Source organism: Heptranchias perlo, chromosome 6, assembly GCF_035084215.1.
Source record: "Heptranchias perlo isolate sHepPer1 chromosome 6, sHepPer1.hap1, whole genome shotgun sequence".
Taxonomy (NCBI): domain Eukaryota; kingdom Metazoa; phylum Chordata; class Chondrichthyes; order Hexanchiformes; family Hexanchidae; genus Heptranchias; species Heptranchias perlo.
The window spans coordinates 55650325-55674505 of record NC_090330.1 but is presented as its reverse complement, the minus strand read 5'-3'; positions in this window follow the sequence as shown (position 1 = coordinate 55674505).

Sequence of the window (24181 nt, the reverse complement as noted above, 5' to 3'; positions counted from 1 at the left end):
AATATTAAGGGAAACATGCATCAAAGGTTGATCTTGTTGAGTCTGTGATGCGACAATGTTAATCTTTATAGTTCTGAATCCTGACTGTTTGAAAATTGTCTCTAAAAACTACTTTACCACCAGTCAGTGGCCAACTTTATGATGCAGGTCTCTCCCTTAAAATAAACTGGGCACTGGAGGCTCAAGCATAAAAGTAAGTAAAGTATTTAAACTTAGAAAAAAATTTTAAAAAACAGAAAAGTTAGAATAGATTAGGTAAAAATAAAATAAATGCAAAGTTAAAGTAAGAAAAAAAGGGGGTTGAAAAGAAGAGAGAAAATGGGGAAAGGAAAGGAAATGCTTAGTAAATGGTAAATTTTTGACTTTACGATCCTTTCTCAAAGGGGAGCTTTGCCCTGTGGGAGTGCAGATCTGCAATTCAGATGCACTCTGCGCACTATTTCCTGACTATTAATTTAAATGATTGGAAAATCATGCACGTATGACAGCCCTCACTATTGAAATTAATAGAACTGACATTGTTAGCAATTATCATATGAAATAAATTTCTACCAACTTGTTATCAAGGAATGTGTTTATAGAACATATAGAAATGTATTTCATATAAATATGAAAGATGACATTCCAAATATGAAGGATGGCAGTCAGTATGAAAGAAAGAAGGGTCTTGCATTTATATAATCTTTTCATGTCCTCACTTCACAGCCAATGAATTACTGTTGTTTTTGTAGGTAAATGTGACAGCTAATCTGTGCACAGCAAGGTCCCACAAACAGCAATGAGATGAATGATCAGGTAATCTATTTTGGGTAATGTTGGTTAAAGGATAAATATTGATCAGGATGCCAGGAGAATTCCCATGCTCTTACATAACTTATATGACAGAATTAATATTTTTTGTGAAACACCTGTGGCCCTCTTCTGGGATCAAAAAGACATTCAGAAAAAGACCATTTAAAGGGATTGCTTTACAGATAATCAGATGTGCCCTGGAAACACTGACCTGGCAGAAAAAGGAGTTTTCCAATCGAGCTACCCCATATTGTTATGGAATGGAACTTAATCCAAACCTCCAAGGAACTCTTATTGATTTGTTACACCTATACTTTTAGTTAAAAGTAATGATTGTTCCTTTTCCAGTAAATGGTTTGACTACAAAATCAATAGGTTTCAGGCTGAAAGTACTATTCAATAAATGTCATTTGTTGATGAGATACAGAGAATGAATATGTATTAGGACTGGGATTTTGCTGCTACTGTGAGAACAACTTTATGGCTGTTTAAATCTCTCATGAATAGAATAACATTATAAACAAATACATAGTTTGTATTTATAGAGTACTTTATCAAATTAAAACATCTTAAAGTACTCCAAACAATCAATTGCTTTTTTAGAGTGCAGTAACTGTTGTGTAGATTAATACAACACCAATCCTGCATTAGGAGTGCCCCACAAACAGCAACAGGGTGAATGACCAGTTCATTTGCTTTTTGGTGGTAGTGACTAAGGAAATAATGTTGTGACATCACAATTTATTCCTTTGCTACAATATAGAAATGTGGAATGTTATATCATGACATTAAAAGGAAACATTATTTGGTAATGACTAATTCTGTCCATGTGTTTGCAAAGTGCCATTATAGTTTTCTGTTGATTAGTCCTAACAAACAGTTTGGACAATTCTATCCTTGTGGCCTGTCGACTAGTTCTTAATGCAGTTGTATCAATTTTCCCATCAGGTGATTCAGTCATTTTGATTGGTTGCGCATCATTTGTAGGTGTTAGATCTTGACCTCTCATAGAAGTAGGTCATTCAGTCCCTCAACCTTGTTCCGCCATTCAATTAGATCATGGCTGATCTGTACCTCAACCCAATTTACCTGCATTTTGTCCATAATATGTCTTGCAAATTGCAATTGACCCAGCATTTACAGCCTTTTGGGGGTGAGTTCCAGGTTTCCATTACCCTTTGTATGAAAAAGTGCTTCCTCACTTCACAGCCAATGAATTACTGTTGTTTTTGTAGGTAAATGTGACAGCTAATCTGTGCACAGCAAGGTCCCTCAATGACCTAGCTTTACTTTTAAGATTATGCCCTATTGTTTTCGATTCCCCACCAGAGGAAATAAACCTGCCTGCTCTTTTTCAAATAGTGCCATAAGATCTTTATCTGATCCACCAGAAAAGGCAGGTCAAATTATGGTTTATACGAACCATTTAAAGGTATCTCAAGTATTATTCCCCATCTGCAGCGGTTGCAGTTTGTTTTGATTCACTGATATTCTTAGCAATTAATCAAACCTATCCAATTTTGAATTACTTTTACATTGACAAATAAGAGACAAAAGACATTTTTTGATGTGATTAACTTCAACAAATAAAGCTTAGCCAAACAAAATTTGACTTAATTAGATTTAGATGCTGGACAAAGGTGTGTAATTCATTGGGCTCTGAAGCTATGACAAAGGAAATCTTAACAAATGCACAAGCTGTATAAGGCTTGGCCCAGTGGTAGCACTCTCATGTCTGACTCAGAAGGCTGCAGGTTCAATCTCCACTTGAGAGACTTGAGCACATAACATAGACTGGCACTTCAGTGCTGTACTGTTGGAGGTGCTATCTTTTGGGTGAGTGATTAAACTGAGGCCCCGTCTGCCCACTCAGGTGTATGTAAAAGATCCCATGGCAAAATGTTGATGTTTCAGGCATAGTCCTTCATCAGAACTGGAAGATATTACAAATGAACAGCTTTTAAGAAGGAAAAAAGTGAGGGAAAAAGAAGGGAAACAAACACAAGAGTTTTTAAAGTGATCAGGTGGAGAACAGGAGATGGTGAACTGGCAGAAGTGATAATAGCAAAGGACAAAAGGAGGTATGATGAGAGAAATGAAAAACATACTTGAGACCCAGATAATGTATGAATATTTCTAACAGGTTAGCCAAGTTGGAGAGAGGGAGCATGAAAGCATGGTGAACTGAAGTGAGCTCCAGTAGCCCAGGAGTCCGGTGGAAGAAAAAGAAAAAGCCGTAGGGTTGAAGAGAATACAGTAGTTGCACAACATCAGGTTTAGTCTGAACAAGTAGCAGGGGAGGGGGATGGAGTTTGGGACGGGGTACAAACTATGTAGTGCGAACCAAATAAAATGGCTTTGGACTTCCAAATGTTCAATTGGAGAAACTTCTAGCTTGTCCACGACTTAATGCCACATAGGCAATCTGACCCATAGAGGTAGTCCTGGAATTAAGGGTGGTGAGGTAGAGCTGGGTATGGTCAGCGTACAAATGATAAATGATCTTATGCTTGAAGAGAACGGGCCTGAACATCTGCAAGTTGTCCACTCTCAATCATCAGCAAAGTGATGGAAGGTGTCGTCGACAGTACTATCAAGTGACACTTACTCACCAATAACCTGCTCACCAATGTTCAGTTTGGGTTCCGCCAGGACCACTCAGCTCCTGACCTCATTACAGTCTTGGTCCAAACATGGACAAAAGAGCTGAATTCCAGAGGTGAGGTGAGAGTGACTGCTCTTGACATCAAGGTAGCATTTGATCGAGTGTGGCATCAAGGAGCCCTAGTAAAATTGAAGTCAATGGGAATCAGGGGGAAAACTCTCCATTAGCTGGAGTCATACCTAGCACAAAGGAAGATGGTAGTGGTTGTTGGAGATCAATCATTTCAGCCCCAGGACATCGCTGCAGGAGTTCCTCAGGGCAGTGTCCTAGGCCCAACCATCTCCGACTGCTTCATCAATGACCTTCCCTCCATCATAAGGTTGGAAGTGGGGATGTTTGCGATGATTGCACAGTGTTCAGTTCCATTCGCAAACCCTCAAATAATGAAGCAGTCCAAGCCCGCATGCAGCAAGATCTGGACAACATCCAGGCTTGGACTGATAAGTGGCATGTAACATTCACACTACACAAATACCAGGCAATGACCATCTCCAACAAGAGAGAGTCTAACCACCTCCCCTTGACATTCAACGGCATTATCATCACCGAATCCCCCACCATCAACATCCTGGGGTTCACCATTGACCAGAAACTTAACTGGACCAGCCACATAAATACTGTGGCTACAAGAGCAGGTCAGAGGCTGGGTATTCTGTGGCGAGTGACTCACCTCCTGACTCCCCAAAGCCTTTCCACCATCTACAAGGCACAAGTCAGGAGTGTGATGGAATACTCTCCACTTGCCTGGATGAGTGCAGCTCCAACAACACTCAAGAAGCTCGACACCATCCAGGACAAAGCAGCCCACTTGATTGGCACCCTATCCACCACCTTAAACATTCATTCCCTCCACCACCGGTGCACCGTGGCTGCAGTGTGTACCATCCACAGGATGCACTGCAGCAACTCACCCAGGCTTCTTCGACAGCACCTCCCAAACCTGCGACCTCTACCACCTAGAAGGACAAGGGCAGCAAGCACATGGAACAACACCACCTGCACGTTCCCTCCAAGTCACATACCATCCTGACTTGGAAATATATTGCCGTTCTTTCATTGTCACTGGGTCGAAATCCTGGAACTCCCTATCTAACAGCACGATGGGAGAACCTTCACCACAGGGACTGCAGCAGTTCAAGAAGGCAGCTCACCACCGCCTTCTCAAGGGCAATTAGGGATGGACAATAATGCTGGCCTTGACAGCAATGCCCACATCCCATGAATGAATAAAAAAAATCTGCAATTCCGGTGGTTATGCCAGATCATGTTTGCCGGTGTCTCAGCCAACCAGAGTTTGCGGGATCAAATGGGAGGGTAACTAATTTGCATGGGGCAGGTGAGCACTTGTGGGATTTTCGGATGACGGATGCGTTGGAGGCGGGGGGGGGCTCTGAAAATTGCTAAAATCCGGAGTGGGTTCTGAGCCCGGCTCCAACCTGCTGACTTCCGGGTTCCCCAGTGATGCGTTCGAGTGCGCGCATGCCTCTAGAATGCAGGAGGCCTACCGGCAATTAAAGCCGGTGGGATGATAATTTACATAGTTTATCAGATAGTTAAGGTACTTGAAATATTTGATTGAGTAGACATTTTGACAGGGGTGCAATTTTGAAGGATCCTCAGCGTGTTTTCCGTGCTGTGGGAAACACTCCCTGTTGCAACAGGCATGTTTAAGCCAGCAACCAATGGGAGATGCAAATGATTATTTGACAGGTGGGGAGAAAACCTCATTTATTGCAGCAGGGCACTCTGTCACTTCAGACAAAGTTTTGGCTGCAAGACCTTTGCGTTTTCACTCAAAATTCTTACTTTCCACCCAAACCTCTGCTGTGCAAACATATTTACCTACTTTGCGTACTCCCTCAAACTCACACCGTCAGGATGGGGGGGCGCCATGGCTGCATTCATCACTTCATCCGAGGACGAACAACATCACCAGCCTCACCAGGCATGGCGTCCACCTCCGCCATATGAAGCTCCACAACACAGTGCTGCGCCACAGGCACCTGCACAAGAGCACAGAATGCGACAACAGAGAGAGTGACGTCGCTGGAGGCACTACCCTCGCAACAGGGTCTACAGACCGAGACTCAGCTTCCCGGACCTCTCTGAGGAGCAGTGCCTATGGAGGCTCAGAGTGAGTCACAAGTAATCACAGACATCTGCAGCCTCCTTCATGCCAAGCTGCTCCCAGCTGGGCCGAGCAGCATCTCCTTACCTGTCGCTGTCTAAGTCACCACTGCCCTCAACTTCTTTGCCTCTAGATCATTCTAGGGTGCCACCGGGGACATCGCCGGGGTCTCTCAGTCGTCTGCACACAAGTGCATAAGGCAGGTCACCGACGGCTTGTTTCATAGGGCCTTACAGTACGTCAACGTTCCCATGGACGACCTCAGCCAGACGGAGAGGGCAATGGGATTCCATGCTGGCTGGCTTCCCACGGATGCAGGGTGTAAATAATTGCACCCATATAGCAATATGAGCACCTCCACACGAGCCAGGACTGTTCATCAACAGGAAGGGCTATCACTTCATCAACACTCATCTCATTTGTGACCACCGCAAGGGATTCCTTTGTGTGCGCCAGTTACCCTGGCAGCTGCCACGTTTCCTTCATCTTCCGGGAGTCCAACATCCCGCCCCTCTTCCAAGCACCGAACACCCGCAAGGGCTGACTCCTCGGGGACAAGGGATACCCCCTGCACACATGGCTCATGACGCCTCCGAGGAACCCCACCACTGAGCAACAGCATCAATATAATGACAGCCACATCGTTACCAGGTCTACAATTGAGCATGCTATGGGCTGCTCAAGATGCACTTCAGGTGCCTTGATCGTTCTGGGGGAGCGCTTCAATACGCACCAGACAGAGTGGGACGCACTATAGTTGTGACCTGCCCAACATGGCACAACAGAGAAGGATGCTGCTTCAGGAGGCCCCATCCACAACTGCCACCCACATTGAGGAGGAGGAGAAGGGGGAGGAGGAGGAGGAGCAACCCATGGGCAGAACAGTGGCTCACCTGGCTGCTCGTGAGGCTGGGGAGTCACTGATATGTGAACAGTTCTCCTAACATCAGACAGTGTGAAGAGTCCATTCCTCACCACCTGGATAGAGCAGCGGCCACACCAGCCCCCACTCCCTGCACAAAACAGTCCTGCAACTACACATACGCCCACTGTAGAGTGACCCAATGGGTAGCATCAAGTGTGGGCGTTCATGGTGAACCCCATGAAAGGGCCTTATTACAGAAGCCAGTCAAACATGGCCAAGACGTGGCAGTAGTGGTGACAGTAATAATATTTAATGTGTGTTTAACAAAAAGCAAATATAAATAAAAAACATGACCAACCATCAAACACCCTTGTGCATCCCCTTTGTGCTTACAAAACCTTCGCCCTTTGCTTCCGACTACTTCTACATGGTGCATCCCCTGTGGCTGCAGCAGAGGTAGTGGCAGGTTGCTCTTGTTCATGCCTTGACCGATTAGATGCTTTGGGCCTACGCCCTCTGGGTTTCGGTGCCCGTGAGTGCCCTCCAAAGACTGCTCAACCTGCACTTGTGCAAGGGCAGACTCGGCCGTTTGGAGAGGAGGCAGCATTGCGAGTACTGGTTGAGAGGGGGGAAACGGGTGAGACATGGGGGCGCTTTGAGTGGCATCCCCACTTCCATGTCCCCTTTCGCCATCATCCCTCCCCTGGGCCAGGCCCACACCACTCCTGCCACTCTGCTGGACGACAGTTTGGAGGACATGTGTGAAGCCTTATAAGGCAAGTGCTAGTGTATTTGCCTGCCTGTTTAAGGCTGCAGAATGTTGTTCACCCTGAGTCCGAACGGCTGTTGTCAGGGCCTGAATGGACTCATTTGTGAGCCGTGCTTGAAGCTCCATGGAGGCTAGCCTTCCATCCATCGCAGACATTCCCGCACTTACCCGCGACACTATCTCAAAGATGCCCTCGCGTCCCTGTGACAGTATCTCAGAAATTCCCTCCCGTACCCCTGCCACCATTCCACTCGTGCAGGAGTTGGACTCCTCCATCCTCTGTGCGATTGTGGAGAGTGTGCGTGGCACCTGTTCCAGCACTTTGCAAATGTGCTGCTGCCCCTCGATCATTTTCCTTTTAAAGGATGGTCCACAGGGTTCAGCATCTATGTCCAGCTGAGCAGAGCCTGGAGAGGAGAGCTCCCACCGACGTGGACTCTCCACAGCTGCCCTTGCCACCAGTGTCTGCTTGTGCTCACGTGTGTGGTAACTCAACATGTGCGACCCCAACTAACTGCGGACTGGGACCCACCGAGGTGTGTGTATCTGCGCTGGTGGATGGCTCCTTCAGATATGACGGTGCCCCCTCAGAGGCAAGCAGGTCCTCTGAGGATTTGCCCTCTGCTGTCACAGCGGTCGCTGACGGCCCTGTAAGAGAACAGAAGGCAATATTAAGCATGATCACAGATGTTGAGGTGCTGAAGATGGCAAGGCATGTTAATATCAATTCATATTGTGTGTGCTGAATGTTAAAGTTCTGTCACCGGACGTTTGTAGGGTGACAGTCTCGGCGTCCCCAACGGACAGGCACTCGAGGGTGCGGCTCAGCTCCAGCGCCTCCTTCTCCGCATCTGTGAGGATGACTATCTGTTGCGGACCCCCTCCAGTCCTCGCCCTCTCCCGTGCATTCTGGGCTCTCCTCCTATAAGGGGAAAAAGTACAGACGCTTGAGTGAATGATGGTGGCATGGCCAGCTGATGAATGTCTTGGTTTGGATGAAGCGGACCATGAAAGAGATGCATCAGAAGGTGAGTATGCGACAGAGCCATGACATTGTATGAGGATTGGGGTGAGTGGTAGTGGTGGGGTGAGTAATGGGGAGGTGAGGATGTGCTGAGGGAGTGCAGGTAAGTTGAGGAAGAGCTTTGAGTGGGTGTGAGGAGCGATGTGATAGAGTAGTGTGGGCAGTGCAGAATCAGTTGGGGGGTGGGGGCGGTGATGTGAAAGATGGAGTATAGGAGAATGAGTAAGTGTACTCACTTTGGCTGACCTAGTTAGGTCATTGAAGCGCTTCCTGCACTGGATCCAGGTGCGGGAGGAGATGCTGCTGCTGGTGACCTCCTCTGCCACCTTGAGCCAAGCCTTCTTGGTGGCAGAGGTAGGCCACTTCCTCCCGTCCACCGGGTAGATCACATCCCTCCTCCTCCTCACCCCATCCAGTAGCTCCTGGAGTGAGGCATCACTAAATCTAGGAGCAGCCTTTCCCCTGTGTTGCTCCATTGTGCTGTTTGGGTTTGTGCTCCAGGAGCAGCCATTGGAGGACTGCCCCTTTAAATAGGGCTCCTCCAGCTGACAGCCTGTGATGCGGCTGTGCAGACCGCCCACTGCGCAGCTTTTCGACGGCAAACCCGGAAGCCACGTTAAGTGGTTCCAATTTACCCGCGATCGCGTGGGGAATGGACAGATTTTATTGGGCGGGTTACGCACGCGCCCAATCGCCCCCCCGCTGCCATTCTGCCTCCCCCGCTAATATCGGTGCCCAGGTGTCTGCCTCATGCATGTAGTTAGAAGATCCAGCATGTCTCCACTGCCCGGCAGGGGGTTGCCTAGGTGTCCCTCCCAGTACCTAGCCATGTCCCCTTTAGCCTGCTGTGTAAGGGGGCGAATAATTTGTTTTTTAAAATGTTGGCTCATTCTTCGGGAGTCCAGGTCATTTATGCCCATCTGGAGGCCAGTATGCCTGACCTCACTGGGCCTCCTGTGCAATGCTGGCTCACGAATGAGCCAGGGGTAGAGAGTCCCTGCCCTGGCTTCACAACCCTGACAACATTTGTCTTGAAAGGCACGGGATAAGACTCCGCTCTTAAAAGGCAGGCTGGAAAATTCTGGAAATGGCTAAGATATGGCACAACTAGGTCCGTGCCTTTTTCCAGTGGGTTCTACAGGTCTCCTGCCAGGGTTACGGTGAGAGAAAATTCCCTGAGAAAATTCAAAGTCAATAGTTGCAAGTGGGGGCATGTAAACAAGGAAAAGAAGGGTGCCATGGATGCAAACTTGGGGCAGTGTGGAGGTGACTTTGTGGGGCTGAGAGGAGAAGCCATTGCTGGAGATATGCTGGCTATTAGGTAAAGCTGAAGGCGGAACCATGTGAAGGCAGCATCCCAGAGATGGAGCACAGAGGAGTGACGATTGTGGAGATTGGACTGGTCAACCATGTCAAACACAGCAGAGAGTTTGAGGGGGACAAGGATGGATAATACACTACGTTCAAAGTTACAAAGAATGTCATTGTTGACTTTGACTAGGGTGGTCTCGGCTGTGGCCAAGGTAGAAATCTGATGAATGGAATTTTGGGAGAGATTTGCATAAAGCTGGGTAGTGGCAATGTGTTCAAGGACGTTGGAGAGTAAAGAGAAGTAAGATAACGGGTTGTCGTTGGAGAGAGCAGAGGGTCGAGAGTGGATTTTCTGAGTGCAGATCGGGAAATCACAGGCACACCAGCGCCATTTCTTCATCCGTTACTTTCACTCTAAATGAGGGGTATGCTCTGTAACATGTTTTCTCCCCAACATCTAGCCTGCTAGTGCAACTGCTGATAGACTAATTAACATTGGGACAAGTTTGAATTTTTATTATCATTGCTTTAAAATTTTCGAGTAGAAAAGCAAGATTTTGTTTCATGCTCTGTGATAGAGGCTGGCTTTAAATATGATTAGGTCTCAGGTTGCTTTCCTCTGGGGGACGGGAGTGCAGACATTCTGGAGCATCAATTCAGAAATATTTAAAATCCTAAAACTGTTGTTAGCCTTACTGCTGTGACAATTTATCTTTATTAACAGTCAAAAACTAATGGCTACTGGAGCAAAGAAATTGCTTTTTTTGAATGGATGTAAATATGTGAACATTTGAATTTCACTTGGACTCTATCTTTCTCCTCTCAATCCGTTGTTTTAGCTGATTATTTATTTGCAGATAGCAAGCAGTTGCTTGAGATGTTGTGTACTGCCTGTGTTAGAGTAGCTTTATTGATCTGGCTAAAATTAATGGAAAAATCAATCTGAACATCTTGGGTACAGGCCAACAAATGAATGTGGGAGACTAAACTGAGCTTAATGCTGGGAAGATAATCAGATTGATGGATCATGATGTCCTTTAGCTCCTATAGCTAGTGCTTACTGTTCTGACAATAATATACTAAAATATATGAAAAACATAAGAGTCCCAATTTTAACTCAGGGTGCAAATTGAGCGGGCAGAGGGCAGGGGGAGCGGGAAGCCCCCATGATGTTGCCAGCATGAGGCCCGGATGATTTTAACTCCTGGGCCTCATTTGCAGTGGACCGTTAAGTAGGGGGGCTCTGTGTAAGTTTTCAGGGCAGGAAAATGAGTATGTCACCAGAATCGCAGAGCAATTAGCTGATCCCTTGCATCTCTTGTTACAAGGCATTGAGGTGGTCCTTCTTCTGCTGCTTCCTCGCCTTCCCCCTGGTCTTCCTTGTCTGATGAAGACTGCTGATGTGCCTCTGCCAATATGCAGCATACCACTACGATGCGGGAGACTCTTCATGGGGAATATTGTCTGGAGCCCCTGACCTTTCGAGACATCTAAGCCTCTGTTTCAGCATCTGTGCTCAGTGTTGATCCTGGTGTCCCTTGGCTTTGATTATATCTGTGATGCTCAGGCGTGGTGGGGTTGCGGAGGGGTGTCATGAGCCACGTGTGCAGGGGATATCCCTTGTCCCCCAGCAGCCATCCTGCCACATTCCTGGGAGGGTCAAATATTGGGGGAATAGTACACTGTTGCCAGATAAATGCGTTGTGTCAGCTGCCTGGCTAACTTTCACAAACTTGCATGATCCTGTTTCTGTGATAGGACACTGGCTGGACATTAATGGAGTGGTAGCCTTTTCTGTTGACGAGTGTTGCTGGCTGGTGTTCTGGTGCCCCGATGGCAACGTGTGTGCAGTCAATGGCTCCCTGGACATGAAGGAAGCCAACCAATGAGCTCTCTTGTGTTGACTGTTGACATCAATGAGGTAGATGATGTCCTGGTCAGCCCTGGCAAACAGGGCTTCAGTGACCTGCTGAATGCAGCTGTGTACTGCAGACTGGGAGATGCAGTTGATGTCCACTGTAGCAGACTGAAAGGAGTCAGTGGCAAAGATGTTAATGGCTGCGGTGACTTTCACAGTCACTGGCAAAGCATGGCCCCCTGGTCCAGCAGGCAGCAGGTCCTATTGAAGAAGGCTGCACAGGCCTGCTACAGCTTGCCTGGTGACGCAGCCGCCCGAGGAACTGCTCTTCAGATAGAACCAAGGAAGTGACTCTTGGCCTATACACCCAGTGTGCTGGATTCGGCCTTATACTAGCAGCCCCCTCACCTGTTCTGATAGGCCCAGATGCTGCTGTTACTGCTGCTCCTCTTCCTCCAACTGTTCCTCCATTCAAATAAAACTGGCAATGATAGAACCAATGATAAGCAAATAAAGCTTACTGAAGGTATGTAAGGCAATAAAAGTGGGAAAGAAACAATCTGAAAGATGGAAACTCTCCTGGCAATCCAAATAGCACAAAGATCCTGTGATTCAATTAGCTTCAGGTGAGTGCCAGTTTAAATATTGCTTCAATGACTCTGAGGCCTCAATCCTGCCAGGTTTTACTGGCGGGTGCAGCACTGGGCGATTTTTTTAGTTAAAATGATGTTGGGTTCCTAATTGCGCCATAGGATCCTGATTGAAATAAATTCACGAGGCCCCCTCAGAAAAGTGTGTGAATAAATTGGAGGCGGCGGGAGGGCAGCAATAAGTACTCTACCGCTATTTTAACCACCCGCCTGCCTTGTTCCCACTGGGGCTAATGTCTGTGAAGGAGTTACTGTAAGCAATGCAATGTAAGCATTCCCCCTTTGTACTTGAACCTAACTGAAAGATATTGAGAACTGTTGAATTATAACACATGGAGAAGATTTATAAAATGCTTTTCAGTTGCATTTCAAGTATTATTTAATAGTGGCATTGTCCACTCACATTGTGTTACACAGCTATTTGTCCTCAATCATTACATTGTTGCATTGGGCCAGATTTTGCTCTAAAAATAACGAGCCTAACAGCACTCACCGTTATTTCAGTGCAAATGGCAAAGGAACTTCCGGCGACCGTACATGCCTAGTTAAACATGGAAATCCGGAAGTTGCTCTACCAGATGCCCTGCTCCTCTGTAAGCTGCGCGAGAACTGCATCTCGCTGGCTGACTCACCGTTGAAATTAATGCAACAGCACAAAGTTCCTCTACTGCCCTGATGGAAACAAAGTAATCTCGCCAGAAAAAAGTACATCAAGTTTTTTAAGTCTAAGCAAACTTTCAATGGCGTGGTAAGTCTTAATGACTGCCAAACAACTTATGTGGCACTGAAAATTAACTTTAACAAGTGTAGAGTTTCATTCCTTCAGATTTTAATTGTCATTGGACGTTTTAAAAAAAAATTCTTTAATTTTTATTTTTTTACTTTTTCTTTCTGTCTCCTTTATCTCTGCCTTTTAATTCAATATTTCTTACCCTCTTTTTATTTTGCTTTCTATAACTGATTTTACATTGAATTTACTATTCTAACTTACATTTCCTGGTTCTGTGTCTGTGCTGCTTATTAACATGCTTCAATCTGATTGGTTAAGGGGATACACAGCAGCGTGCCCCATTCACACAGGTCCCAGATGCCCGGGAGAGGGCACCGCACTGGATTGAGGACCCGATGAGAGGAACTTGCAGTGTAAAAGCCCATGAAAAGTCTATGGGCAAGTCCAAGTCCAACAAGCGCGGGTGCTGTTCGTTCACCACTCAGGGCATAATCCAACATCTTTAACGGAAGTGCTCATATTCTAAGGACTGGAAAGCACACATTAACACAGATGCAGCAATTATTTTATGGTAAAACTTTATTCTGCATCCAAACAGGTCAAACATCTTACAATAAATATAACAAATGTACAAATACATCACAAGTGTTAATATTTGTCAAGCTCAAAATGCTTGCTACTTCAATGAATAGGAGGCAACCAAAGCCACTCAGCAACTTTAGTCAAACAGCAGGTCCTTGTCCTATTCTTCTTCAAGTAGGTGTCACTTGTATGGACAATAAATGTTAAGTATTTTGAGGGTCTTGTTTTAAATCAGAAGGAGTCACTTTCTCTGAGACTTCTATGATATGCATAGAACAGGATTCCACTCTACATATGATCTAAATCTCTCTAGAATTAGAGCCACAGGAAGAACTAGAAAGTTAAACATAACCAGAAGTAAGAGGAAACCCAACATTTCAGTCAGCCTTGCTATAGCTGACTGGGGATCAGAGTGCAAAGTAGAAAAGTATTTAATTCTCAATCAGTACTTCCTCAGTCTAATGAGAAAGAACATATGTAAGACTTATGTGATTATATAAGATGCCTGAGTTATTAGAATAGCTTCCTTAATATAGTGAATTTGAAAATGTAGGGACAAGCAGCATATGTAAGATGTTAATAAAGGATGAAGATCCAATGGGAGTACTGCTGGCACCAGCATTTTTATAAATCTCAATCTGGCAGGAATGGGAGTTGAAGTGCTTCTGGCAAACATTACAGACAGGGCTGGAGGAAGGGAGTATGTTATTATAAATAGGGGCCAGTTAAAGAAACATCCAACCCACCCCTAATTTTACTTTTGTGTGGTTGTATTGCAAATAGCAAGTGTAAAAGCAACTGGAAACTAATCCCCACTAGAGTGTTAAGAAAAATATATTAAGGTGCTTCCCACATCAGATACAGCTGGAGACCTGAGGATAAGGATGTAGCTGCGGGAGTTGGCGAAGTCCATAAATATGCATTTCATTATATATTTTTTTAAACCCACACTGACTTTTTGACCTTTGTTTCATCATTGGTGACCAAAATGCTTAAATTCAGCTCAGGAGATATCTATTTAAATTTACAGGAGGAGAAGAATTTTTTTTGTTAAATTACAATTTCAGAAATCCTTTCACGGTTGTTTTCTGTTGGTCAATGAAACCTACACTGCAGCCACCAGAGGAAAATGAACGCTGAGGAAAACGGGAAAGGCTCAGCTGCTGATAGTCTGAGAGATTTTGAACAAATACTTCTCCCTATCACACATCCTCTAGCTTTCTGTCACAAACAGGCCAGGTCTTAATGAGCTTAGACATTGCAACTAGTTGATACCTGTGCATGAGAGAGATTCAGAGTGAACCTTCCAACCATCATTGTAACCATAGTGATACAAAGAAAAAGCAGGTAATGAGAACAATGGGAGTAAGCAAAAGTCAATTAATGAAACTGAGTTTTATAACAAGTGAGATGGATAGTTAATAGCAGCAAGAGAAATCAAAAGACTAACAAATGCAGTAGACAGAGTGCTTTAAAGAATAAGATGAGTTGAAGTATCACAGGGAATCAAGAAATAACATCTGTATTACATAAAATCTTCATTAATAGAGAGGATGGACAAATTCCACTTGCAACTAAAATGGTTTTGAAGCCCTATAACACATATAGAGATCAGTGTCTATTATGAGGCAATTCAAAGCATGTAGAATGTCATTAAATTCTTTACCCAAATTGGAGCGTGGATGAAAAATGTATTATTAGTTGATTTTCCAACAGTCAGATTTTTCCACCCTTTGTTTATTTCAGTGGAAACTGTTTCCTGGAGGACAACTCTAGATATAACTGGCAATGTAGCCCATTTTTTGTGTGCGTGCATCCAATTAATTTTAGACTTGTTATGATTTTCAATTATAACTGCAGCTTTCTGCAGATGAGCAATTAAGAAGTAATGAAACTATGTTTAAAAATTGCGCACCCTAAGAAGGTAAATACAACTTCTTTGGAGTTTGTTAGCTTTTAGGCAGTGGTCAGGCTTAGAGAAATGGTGGTCTCCCCCGGGTCGATTTCTTTTGTCACAGATCATTTATGCATGTTTGACAGTCCTGACCAAATGTATGACTTTTGAAACCTTATTCATTTTTTTGGCAATTATTTGATAACCAAATGACAATGCTTATAGTACATTTTATTCTTTGGTTCTCAGTAATGTATGTAATAATTTTATAAATTAATTAATCAATTTATCCTCTCTGTCATAGATAATGTAGCTGAGGCTAGAAAAAAAATGTTCCTCCAAGGGAACTCTGAATGCAAAGATACTAGTGGATTGAAATTGTGATGTGCAGTATCATGTTAAAATTAGTGGGTTGGTATCCTCATTGAAATAAGCTCTAGATTCCATACAAATGCATTAACCTGCCCAATACTAAGATCACAAAGCTGATAGAAAGGCACGTGGACTAATGTAGCAGCAAGAAGGTTTGAGGTTTCCACTGGGATACTACAAGCAGCATCAATGAATAGATGAACAAAGAGAATTAGGATTGTTTGTAATCAGGATTTACGATCCTGCCATTTTCAACCTCACCAACATAGTTTCAAATATGGGAATCTAGTAAATGATTTTTTCTTCACAAGGAAGATATTTTCATGATATTTCCCATTGTTCCTGTTGGAAGTAATATCATTCTAAGATCCTGGTTCTTTAATTTAGATATTTTTAGGAAAATATTTGGGTAGTTCTGCTGGCATAATGGGATGTTCAAGAGGATGTCAGTTATGTAAAAAATACAGTTCTGTGCAAACAAAAGTACAATTTATTGTTACTATCTACAAACATGATATTTGAATTCCATCAAACACATAGGGCTCGATGTTATCAGGGCTGCGGGTTCGCGGCGGGGGGGTCTATTGGGCACGTGGGTAACGTGCCCGGTGAAATTAGTCTGCCCCCCGCGCGATCGCAGCCTAATTGGTCTGGTCTTCCGGGTTCCCCACTGCTGATCTGCGCGTCAGGCGGGCTGCGCATACGCAGTAAGCTCTGTCAGCTGGAGGAGCTCTATTTAAAGGGGCAGTCCTCCACTGACAGATGCTGCAACAAATAGCAAAAATTACAGCACGGAGCTGCCCAGGGGGAAGGCTGCTCCCAGTTTAATAATGCCTCACTCCAGGTATCAATACATGGGGTGAGGAGGAGGGGGAGGACAGAGATCTTCCCCCCGGCGGGCGGGAGGAAGCGGCCTGCCTCTGCCACCAGGAAGGCCTGGCTCGAGGTGGCAGAGGAGGTCACCAGCACCAACAACATATCGCCCACCTGCATACAGTGCAGGAGGCGCTCCAATGACCTAAGTAGGTCAGCCAAAGTGAGTACACTTACTCATTCCCCTACACTCCATCTGCCACATCACCGCCCCCACCCCACATCTCTTTCTGCACTGCCAACACTACTCTGTCACATCACCCCTCATACCCACTCAAACCTCATCCTCATCTTACCTGCACTTACTCACCTCGCCAGTACTCATCCCGCCACGACCACTCAACCCAATCCTCATACAATCTCATGGCTCTATCTCATACTCACCCTCTCGTGCATGTCTTTCACAGTCAGCTTCACTCAACCTGCCACTACCTGTGCTGCAGCCACAGGGCATGCATCACATATGTGCAGTAGGCAGCGTAAGGCAAACGTGTCGTGAGCATGAAGGGGATGCACAAGGGTGTTTGAGGGTTTGTCATGGTTTTTACTTATATTGAATTTCTGACCAACTCACATTACATATTATATTGGCACCACTACTGCCACGTCTTTGCAAATCTTGTCTAGTTTGTGCAATAATGCCCTTTCCTGAGGATCACTATGAAGACCCACAACTGATGCCACCCATTGTGTCACTGCGGAGTCGGTGTAGGTGTATTTGCAGGGCTCTTTTGTGCAGACGACTGAGAGACGTCGGCGATGTCCCTGGTGGCACCCTGGAAGGATGCGGAGGAGAAGTTGTTGAGGGCAGTGGTGACTTTGACAGCGACAGGTAAGAAGATGGTGCTTGGGCCAACCGGGAGCAGCTCGGCATGAAGGAGGCTGCAGATGTCCACGACTACATGCTGCTCAGAGAGGTCCAGGAAGCTGAGCCTCGGTCTGTGGACCCTGTGGCGAGGGTAGTGCCCTCTGCGATGCATCTCTCTCTGCGGTTGCCCTCCCTCTTGCTGTACAGGTGGATGTGTCACAGCACTCTGTCATGGAGCGCCACGTGTCAGAGGTGGACGGCGTGGCCGGCGAGGCTGGTGAGGCTGTTCGCCCTCCGAGGAGGTCATGACTGCAGCTACAGCGGCCCCCATCCTGAAGATGTACATCTGAGGGGGTCCGGGGTAAGTGTGCAAGTTGGTGAATTTTCTTGTCAGGAGGAGGGTGGTGGAGGCCAGACTTTGTCTCATGTGACAGAGTGGCCTCCTGCAATGAGTGAGGGTCTCCCCCCCCCCACCTGTTAAATGGACCTTTGCAGCTGCCACAGGCTGACAGCTGCAACAGGTCCATTTCAACTGGGAGTGTTTCCCACAGTATGGGAAACAGTCCCAGTTGTCAATAAAATCCCACCCCTCTTCACATATTCACTTAATCAGGTCTGTTAATGACCTGAAAGACCAAGGAAAATATTGTTAAGTGGAACCCCGCTGGCTTTAATTGCCTGTGGGAGTCCCACATGCGGGGGCTGCGCGCACACGTCAGCGCGTCTGTGGGGAACCCGGAAGTGGGCGGGTTGGAGCCGGGCTCCGAACCCGCTCCGGGATTCCCCGATTTTCGGAGCCCCCCCGCCAGGAACACACCCGATAGCGGGTGCTAAAATGAAGCCCATATTATACGAACATACGAATTAAGAGCAGGAGTAGGCCATTCGGCCCCTCAAGCTTGCTCTGCCATTTGATATCATGGCTGATCTGATTGTGACCTCAACCCTACTTTCCCATCTACCTACTATAACCTTTGACTCCCTTGTTAATCAGGAGTCTATCTAACTCAGCCTTAAAAATATTCTATGACCCTGCCTCCACCGCTCTCTGAGAAAGGGAGTTCCACAGACTCATGACCCTCTGAGAGAAAAAAATTCTCCTCATCTCCGTCTTAAATGGGAGACCCCTTATTTTTAAACTGTGGCCCCTAGTTCTAGTCTCTCCCACAAGGGGAAACATCCCTCTCAGCATCTACCCCTTCTAGTCCCCTCAGGATCTTATATGTTTCAATAAGATCAGCTCTCATTCTTCTAAACTCCAGTGTATACAGGCCCAACATGTCCAACCTTTCCTCATAAGATAACCCCCTCATCCCAGGAATCAGTCGAGTGAACCTTCTCTGAACCGCCTCCAAAGCAATTATGTCCTTTCTTAAATAAGGAGAGCAAAACTGCACACAGTATTCTAGATGTGGTCTCACCAATGCCCTGTATAACTGTAGCAAATCATCTCTATTTTTATTCTATTCCCCTTGCAATAAATTACAACATTCCATTTGCCTTCCTAATCACTTGCTGTACCTGCATACTAACTTTTTGTGATTCATGTACTGGGACACCCAGATCCCTCTGTACCTCAGAGTTCTGCAATCTCTTTCCATTTAAATAATATACTGCTTTTCTATTCCTCCTGCCAAAGTGGGTAAGTTCACATTTTCCCACATCATACTCCATCTGCCAAATTTTTGCCCACTCACTTAACCTATCTATATCCCTTTGCAGGCTCGTTATGTCCTCTTCATAACTTACTTTCCTACCTACCTTTGTGTCATCAGCAAATTTAGCAACCATATATTCGGTCCCTTCATCCAAGTCATTGATATAGATTTTGAAAGAGTCTTGCTTTTCTCATATTAATTTCAAAGCTAGTTGTCTTTGCAACTCTACATGTAAATTCCATTTATATGCAAATGAAAAAACCTGTTAATCCTGCTCATTTTAGATATATGTATGTATAATTAACACATTTTACAATGTACCTAATCCTGAGACATAAATAATGTACCTCCTTAGCCCAGTGCATAACCATATTTCTTTTACTAAATCTTAAAATGATTATCATATTGCATTCGCAATTTTCCCATAGTTTATCATTCATCTAGTTACTACAATACTGTAAAGCAACCTAACCACTGCTTCTGTTGAAAACAACACCGAATATCATCATTATCATAGAATTTCGCGTTTTGTCATAACTTTCGGGTCTGTTGTCTACATCATATCCTTTGCAGCCATCTGTCGGCTTTTTGGGTGAGAAATTGAACTCACTGCCACTTGTTTTGTGCCTGAAAAACGGGTGGCCAGCAGTTGATAATCGGGGAGGGGGGAGGGGACACCTTGGCCGCCCCTTTGACACCCAAAGTCTGCCTGATGCAATACTCAGATAGGCCTATAAATGGTTGGGTACCCGCCAGTGGTATTCGAATGAAGGGACCTCTCGAGACCCCAGGAACTTTGGCAGGGTCAATGGAGGTCTCTGGGGGGTGCATCTTGGCACTTACACTTACTCACATGTTTTGCTTTGCCACCTTTCTGTAGGCAGCCTGATTGGCAAACTTTTGGGGTGGGTTCACTTAGACCCAAAGATGGCACACCTTTGCTGCACACCCCTCAGCATTATCTCCAGGGCTTTCTATGTAAAGGGGACAATCTTCCATATTCCGTAGGCCCTTGCCCTACCGACAACCATCTGTGCAATTTCTTCAGTTCCATTGCTGTACAATTCAAATGGTATTTCAGCCCCGTTAAAGGACAGCAACTCTTTTAATCTGCTGAGGCACAGGACAATCCATCCCTGTGGATTTTGTGCTCCTTGCAAATGGCCTGATCTGCAGATGGAGTATTGAATAATTATCAAAATGAACAGATATCGCAAACTCTCATCAAGTCCAGTCTATGTCCATGGAACATGAGATGTGCTTACAAACTTCCTATCCTGCTGCCACTATGCACCTGGCGCTAAATTGATCCTATACTTCTTTTACCTGAGACAACTCATGTAAGAATATTGGGGGCAGATACAAATTGATATCTTTTCCTTAACATTAATAACCACCATGCTTTGTAAACTGTGTTGCTTTAATTTGTAACTTGTGATTTTTTAATTTGCTGAATTGTAAAATACTGACCATTGACTAATGACTGACCTTGGTCATTTCCATTGTGTGGCAAGACAGCTATGGACAATGACTCAGGAAAAGCGGTAAGGATGATGATGGTGATAAGAACAGGATTCTAGATGTATAAGGGTCAACCAGATGGTCACTTGATCTCTGTGAGAAATTACTTTGCAGAGGGTTTTGTGACAGGTTGAGTCAAGCTGACCACTTGAATTCTGTAAAAAAAACAACCTTGCAAGGGATCTTGTGACTGGATGGGTCAAGCTGGCAACATTGTATTTTGTAAAATAACAACCTTGTAAATCTATAAGGGTTTTGTGAATAACAACACCATATATAGTATGAGGTTCCTGCCATGGAGCTTTAAAAACCCAATATCTTTTGAGCTCAGAGCAGAGGACGGCACAGAGGAATCAGCGAAGAACACACAGCTGTCAGAAGACTACAACCTCTGCCCAGAGATCAACCAAGATGTCAGAAGATTCAAAACAACTACACCGCCAACTTAATTACAAACTCTGCCCAGAGATCAAACAGGGTAATGGTGTTTTTATCTCTGTATTATAATTGTCTTCACTCTATTATTACTGTCTTATAATATTGGATACTTTTACATGTTTGATTTGACTCTTAATAAATAAGACATTGACTACCAGAAGGAGTCTGATTAACACAATTTGGGGTCAAGTAGTAAAATTTAGATTACTGTGTGTAAGCATAGAAGACCAAAGAGAAATGGTTCAGTCCCAGTGATTAATAAGTAAGCAAACTAAACTGCAATCTGAAATTGCTTCCAGTCTGGCAACTTAATATTTTGCACTTTTTGATCTGTCCTTCATAGACATAACTGGCGTTTCAATTTTCTTTACTACCTTAAGGGCATATAATATTATAAACTGTGCAGAGTGTGAGTTGAGAGCACTGTTCAGTGCTCTTGACATAATTTAAATAAACATATCACTCTTGATGTGAGGTAGGAACAGGTAAGAGGTTGCAAATATAAATAATGATGAACCATGGTTTGCACAGGCAGATTGCAGCAGAAGAGATAATGGAGTAAGTCAGGCAAGGTTGAAAGTGTGTTCCATAAGAAACAGTCAGAGAGCCCTGACAGGATTATTTATTGAGATTATGGAGAAACAAGGTGCTCTAGAGCAAAAGTGGGGGTCGTCATTGACATAAGTTAAAGAAAATAGGAATCATTGGACAACCATGTAGCTATGTCTGTTACTAATAACTATATTGAGTGTTTTTAAAGAGCACTTGTGGTTAATGTATAGTAGATAGAGAAACTGTCTGGTGGGAGTTTCAGAATAGTACTGTGTTACAGATAAAGAATAATTTTGCGATTGTAGCACTATCTCCTCTACAGCACTTGCCTGTAGAGAGGATCTACTCTCAGATCTTTGCCTCACAAAATTACAACAATTTGCATTTATATTGCGGCTTTAACGTAGGAAAATGCCCCAAGGGACTTCACAGGAGTGTAATCAGACAAGAATTGACACCAAGCCAAAGAAGGAGATATTCGGATGAGAGATCAAAAGCTTGGTTAAAGAGATAGGTTTTAGGCAGTCTTAAAGGAGGAGAGAGAGGTGGAGAGGCGGAGAGGTTTAGGGAGGGAATTCTAGAGCTTAGGGCCTAGACTGTTGATGGCACAGTCACCAAAGGTGGGGCGAAGGGAGTGGGGATGCGCAAAAGGTCAGATTTGGAGGAACGCAGAGTTTTTAGAGGGTTGTAGGACTGGAGGCGGTTACAGATATAGGGAGGGGTGAGGCCATGGAGGAATTTAAACACGAGGATGAGAATTTTAAAATGAAGATGTTGGTGGACCGGGAGCCAATATAGGTCAGTGAGCACAGGGGTGATGGGCTAGCCGGATTTAGTGTGGGTTAGGATATGGGCAGCATAGCTTTGGATGAGCCCAACTTTATGGTGAGTGGAGAATGGGAGGCCGGACAGGAGAGCACTGGAATAGTCGAATCTGTAGGTAACAACAGATGAGGATTTCAGCAGCAGATAAGCTACAGCAGGGGCGGAGACGGCCAATGTTATGGAGGTAGAAGTAGACGGTCTTTGTGATGGGGGGGATATGGGCCTAATCTAAGATCAGGGTCAACATATTTAAGAATTTTGGAGAGGAAAGCGTGGTTGGAGATGGGACGGTAGTTTCCAATGACAGAGGGGTAAAGAGTGGATTTTTCGAGGAGGGGGTGATGATGGCAGATTTGAAAGGGTGGGGGACAGTACCTGAGGAGAGGAAACTGTTTCCAATATCAGTTAGCATGGGGGCCAGGAATGGAAGTTTTGTGGTCATTTGTGGCTGGAAGTGCACCACCTGCCACACTGGGTAAATAGACAAACAAGAGGCATCTTTTATCCATGCCCAAAGCAGACATTAGGACCTTTGCATATGCAAATCAGAAAATCATAGAAAGATTACAGCATGGAGGGAGGCCATTTGGCCCATCGAGTTCGCTCCGGCTCTATGCAAGAGCAGTCTAGCTAGTCCCACTCCCCCGCCCTATCCCCGTAGCCCTGCAAATGTTTTCCTTTCAAGTAGTTATCCAGTTCCCTTTTGAAGGCCACAATTGAATCTGCCGCCACCACCCCCTCGGGCAGTGCATTCCAGATCCTAACCACTCGCTGTATAAAATAAGGGGCCTAACACCTGTTTGAAGTCCCCTCTTCAAGACTGATTTGCCCTGAGGCAGCCAGTGCCATGGCTGAGTACACTCAAGGAAACCAGCCCTATGGATTGCATGCTATGCCCAACCATGAAGGTAAGTAACTTATCGGAATGTGGAGCCAGCAGGAGTGCTCCTCCCAACCCCACATTAAAGAAACCAATCGCCACCATTCCTCTCCCATCGCTGGGCGCTCTCCCTCCAGTGCTGCCACTCCCAGCCCCGACCCCCGATCACCCCCACTCCGGGCATGGAACCCTGATCTCCTGGTCCCAACACCCAATCTCCCAGCCCCGACCCCTGATCTCCCCCACTCCGGGTTTGGAACCCTGATCACCTGGCCCAACTCCCAATCTCGCAGTCCAGACTCCTGATCTCCCCTGCTCCCGGCCCCGACCCCCGATCTTCTCTGCTCCCAGGCTCGATCGCCCCGATCCTTGGCCCTGCGATCCCCGATCTCAACCCTGTAGACTCACTTACCTTGGCCCCTGATCCCTGGCCTCGCATTTCCTGGCCTCCTGATCCCCAGCCCCGCCACCTCGAGACCCACTTACCTTAAACCTATGTTAACAGCGGCCAGATTTGCCACTACTCTGCCCCAGCAGGCTATGAGACTGCTCAGGATCCATTATAATGAGGCCCAAGGCCCAATATCTAGGAAGCCTCGGGCCTCACCATTCAGGCGCAGGGAAAGGACTGAATTTCTGGGCAGTCGACTCAAACTATTGAATCTGGCACTTACCTTCCTTGACATGAAAGACCTCTTTGATAAAAGATATCAAGGGAGTTTGAGTAGAGAGTTAAGTCGATGTGACTGGAACAAATGAGTAGATATTCTGAAATTATTCTTTTACAAATTGTAAACCCGCGGTCCTACGTAATGTAACAACAGAGATGTGGATCCCAGAAATATGTGTATTGTTACCTGGTCTATGTTTCCTTTAGGATCCTTAGGGAAATCAATCATACTTTCCCTTTATTCCACATAGACTTGTAGGAATATCTGATTACATGAGCAGAAAGGTGGGAATATAGGGCGTTAAATTGGGTCATG